We start from the raw sequence: 5130 nt of genomic DNA on the forward strand, positions 1-5130 counted from the left end.
GTTAGATTCCTTGCAGAAGGGGTGGGGCAGAAACATCAGATCAAATTGATATTCAGGTTGACCTTATCGTTTCCAGTCATCTCAAAACTTTAATTCACTATCAATTGTGTACTTATGTCTTTGTTCATATTTCTCTCATATTATTTTTAATGGAGTACTTTAAATCATAGGTACATACATATTATTTGCAAGCATTTGGAGAGTGTTCATTTCGGCAGCACATATATTAAAAATTGGAATGATGCAGAAAAGATTAGCATCGCCTCTGTGCGAGGACGACACACACATCTGTGAAAGAATTTGGAGAAGAAAATATTTGTGACTATTTTAAAGAGAGGCAGCTAAAAATGAGAAAGCAAAAATGTCCATATACTTTATACATATCAAAATATTTCTGGTACGTGGAGTTTATTTTTATTTTAAAGGGCTTTCGTTTTCTTGCTTATAATCTAGCATGAATATTTGATGAGTCAAGATTCTTGCCCTAAAAATAGGTTATGGTTTTTGTAGGTATGCTTTAAGCTTACTTGCATTTATGATAATACATAGTTTTATTTTCTCAAAGAGACATTATTTAAAACTACAATAAAATTTTACCCAATATTTTGATCATGTGCCATGTAATAGGCTTTTGCATTTCCTATAACATTGTGAATTTAATATTTTCCCTTTTTTATTAGATACTTTGTAACTTCCTGGTCACCATGTCCTGCCATTTAACATCTGATAAGGTAAAAGTAGGATTACCATTACCCTAGACTCTCATACAAGCCAGGAACCTTGACTCATCCAATCTCGCATCCAATGCTTAAAACACTTTTACAACATCGCTAAAAGGTAAATCAGTGGAAACGTATCTTCTGATGATAACAGCATATCCAAGGCAGCCTCCTATATAATTGAATAACTCTTGCCACTACAAAGTTCTTTACTTTATGGCTAGAAAATAATTGGGGCACCTGAGTGGCTCAGTCGGTTAAGCATCAGACTTTGGCTCAGGTCATATCTCACAGTTCATGAGTTTGAGCCCCCATTGGGCTCCCTGCTGTCAGCACAGAGCCTACTCAGATCCTCTGTCTCCCCCTCTCTGCTTCTCCCTCCTCTCTCCCCCCCTCCCCGCTCAGGGGTGCGCTGGCACTCTCTCAAAAGTAAATATAAATATGTTTTTTTTTATTTTTTTTAAAAAGAAAGTAAGTTATCTTTCTTTGTTGTTTTTTGTTTTGTTCTGCTGTGTTTCTTTTCTTTCCCTTTTCTCATTGAAGGAGATAGCTCTGTATTCATGTGACTTTGGGAAAAGGAAATGGCAAAGTAAAAGACATTTTTATGGCTTTGTTTTTTAAAAGCCTAACACTTTAAAGGTTAGGTCTTGGAGAACATGAAAGGAGAAAGATTTTCCCTCCTACTAAAATATTTCCTAGGATCTGGGGGAGAAGAGCAGAGGGAGAAAACTTATGGCTCCCAAAAGCAGAGACCTGGACCCCCACTTCCCATTAAGACAACCTGTGAGGCAACCAGATGCCAAGCAGAGGAGTTGAGTGGTCTGTCAGAAGATAATGCCAGAATCAGCTTCACCCCAGGCTTCCCTGCCTCAAGGTGACAGAAAAACAGCCAAGTATAGTTAAGTTGAAAAAGGCCCTTGTGAACAATGACTATCTCATCAGTTACCTGTATGACAATGGCTGAAAAATGTGTAGCCTCCAGCATTGACATAAGGGCAATTCCTAAGACCCTACAATTGAATAACAGTTTGTGGTGGGGTCCTTAGTTAGACTGAAATTCTTTCCTCCAACTCAGCAAAGCAGAGGGAAAAGGGCAGAAATTATAACAGAAGATGATGAAAACATACTTATTTTTTTGCACATCTGAGTTGTGAACTAAATTTCATACCCTGATGGATTATATTAAGCTTCTTCCTATGACATGGTTTTCTTCACTGAATGTAGAATGAAGTCTAAACTTTGGCAACCAGAACTGATTATCACCACCATGGTGTGATTTTATGAGTAGAGGTATCCTATAATCTTCCTCGTTCATTATGTTTCCTTGAAAGCAGCCAGAGTTAGTTTTTCTTTGGCAGCCACATCTCAGTGATGACCCAAACTGCAGCCAACTAAAAACCCAATGTTTCTTCAATCCTATCGCCATTAAAGAATAGATTCTTAGCTATATGTGTACCAACATTTTGGACTTCATATTAATTTATAATAAATTCACTTATTTTTCTCTCTTTCCCTTTTTTCTTTGGACCTCAAATACAAAAAGTTGTGATGTTAATACTCTTCAACACTTGGCATGTTATTCTTCTTAAACCCTATAATGCCACTCTTTTGTTTTAGTTTAGTTTATTAACATTACTTTATTCCTGGATTCTCATACACATGCCCCTCAATAGTCACCAATTCAAATATGTATAACATAAATTCTCAGATAGGTATATATCCTTGACAACTGAATTCATTTGTGTATGGGTATGTGTGAGGTCTTTTAATATCCATATATTTTATACATATGGCATCGTGTAACCTTACAAATTACAAATGTGTCACCCCCTCTGACTTAAGGGGTTCCTGATTTGGTCTGAAGTGTATTAGCTATCCCACCTTGCTTTATGTCATCTGAAAACTTGCCAAAAGGGCTTCCTGGCGTACCACTGAAGCTCTTCCCGAAGGTTAGTATCAATACGCTAATCCTCACCCCTCGAGTTTGAATGTCCCATTAGTTACAAATCCACCTAAGCATATTATCATCTGCTCTATGCTATGTGTAACGTCATTGGCTTCTGGGCATTGGTAAGAGCCTCAGTTATGCCTACGCAGACAAGCAAGTAACTTGTTTGTAGAAAACATTCTCAGGAGTTGAAAATGCTGCTTCTTGGGTTGTGGGTCTTTGCTTTAGTGGGGAGTCGTGGCTGGGTTCCAAAAAGACTGCTTTATGTATCAAACGAGCAGGGAAACACTTTTATTTAATCATCTTAAGCATCTTTCCTGCCTGGGACGTAGCCCGGATGACACGGGATCCACAGAGAATGTGTGCATGGAGCAACACAAGGAACTTCCCTCTATTGCCCTGCCTGTCCCACGAAGCTTATCTGCTATAGTAACTTGATAACACTAGAGATAATGCCAGTTTGGTTCGTGTTTTCTTTGTTCTAGGACTCTGTATCTTTGCCCAATTCCTTTCTTTCGCTTTTCTTGCCCTCAAATTGGCCACAAAACACTACGGAATTCGAGGTTTTCCTGGTTCATCTCACCACATCCCCATCCACAAAGGCACATTCATCTGCACACAAAGAAACACAACTTTAATAGGGCATCAGCGGCTGGATCTTCAAGCTTCTCTGCAGTTAATTGTCCAGCATCATTCTGTTAATCACCCGAGTATGTATACATTCACCCAAATGGTAAACTCTTCATCAACACTATGGGAAAGAAGACAGAAGCCCTCAGTAGCATTTTGGAACCCCCACAGTTGCCTGGGGCACTATGAGTCTGAGCATGGGTTACTAAGTCTTACTGTGGGGGGGTGGGGAACAGACTCTTCATGCTTTCCCATGTCATCTACAGTCTGATTTTGACGAGGAAATGTTGCTTACAAAAGTAAAATCAACTCAATGGAAGACAGTGAATACACAAATGTTTACATGGCAAATGCTGATAGTTATTGATTTTAACTGAAGCAGACGTAGTCATGGTATCAGTCCACGCTGGAAAATAATTGGAAAATAATTCTCCTAAAGGTTAGCACATTCCCTATAAATATCACAAAGAAATTTTCTAGGATACCTCATCTAATAATTCTCAAATGACTAAACATAATGAGACTTTGAAACTGGACATGTCACACTTTCCCTTTTATTCTGCCCATCTTTATATGCAGGACTGGATGATTGGCCCTTAACCTGGCTTTGGCCCTTGGAACTTTACCTGCAGGCCCATGATCTTGCCTATGGCTACTGTCCCAGTTGGGGCTCTGATTTTGCCTCAGGCCTCCTGGCTTCAAGCCTGAACTCTGCCCTGTTCTTGCCCTGCAGGTCTTTTGGCATTCCTGGGCTGACTCTGGAAAGAGTCCAGGTTTTCCCCGTTCTGTGGGACACTACGTAGACCATGTTCTTTCTTTCCAGCTGCTAACGTCTTTTTTAGGATTCCATGAAACAGTTTCATTTTCTTCTCTTCCTGTTTCATGTCTGGGAACTAAAAAAAAAAATCATTCATGCATTTATTTACTCAACCAAACAAATATTTACTAAGCAAATTCAATGGCCCCATCACTGTTAGTCACATATGCAGAATATGCCTTAACAGAACATATGGGTTTTTGCCAAATTAGCTTTTGATACACTAAAAATTGAGTTTATATTCCTTTAAAAATAATTTTAAATTGCACAGTTGAAAATGAAAGTAAAAATGTTTTAACAACTGTTCTCATCCCTTTGCTACAATCCTACTCTCCAGCAAAAGAAGTTAATAACATTAAGAAGCGTACATACACCTAGGCTTTCTTTGCAACACATGGATAGAATTTGTTCCTGTGAAATTATTTACAAAAGAAAGTTCAGGAGTCAAGGAGTGACATATCTCACATGGGGACAAAGAATATAAATCACAGTGTTATTTCATTTTTAATTAAAACCACATCTTTTCTCCCCACCTTACTCCACACCCGATCGATAGAACCAAAACTACATTTCTCATTAGAAAGTGATGGGATCAGGAGAAGGTTGAATGAAAGAGGTTTGTTACGTTTCAATTTTTAGCCATGCTAAGGTAGGTAAAAGAGGGTTGGTTCAAGTTTACTTCATGAATGCTTATACATTTTACTTTTCCTTCACTGTTATAAGATCAAAGAAAAATGAACTGATAAAAGTAATAAAGACTTGTATGGATTGTATGGGATTTATACATGTGACCACAGTCACCCCCTCCCCACCCATGGAACAGCATATGTCAGATCTATATAACAGCATCTTTTATTTTAGAACAACACGGAGTGTTGCTCAAGTGGCTTATTTAATAGAAACAAGTTCACTTGTCAAGACGTGACTGAATCAGACTTATATTTGTCTTTGCCCTTACTAACAAGCTTGGAATATGACTATGTCTTTTTTTCTTATTTTCCCATGACCCTTCACTG

General features: G+C 38.3%; 1 pseudogene; it reads left to right on the forward strand.

The window, feature by feature from the left end:
* The first annotated feature begins 202 nt into the window (after positions 1 to 202).
* Positions 203 to 318, forward strand: LOC125911978 (uncharacterized; annotated as a pseudogene).
* Positions 319 to 5130: the final 4812 nt, after the last annotated feature.

Source organism: Panthera uncia (assembly GCF_023721935.1).
Source record: "Panthera uncia isolate 11264 chromosome C1 unlocalized genomic scaffold, Puncia_PCG_1.0 HiC_scaffold_3, whole genome shotgun sequence".
Taxonomy (NCBI): Eukaryota; Metazoa; Chordata; class Mammalia; order Carnivora; family Felidae; genus Panthera; species Panthera uncia.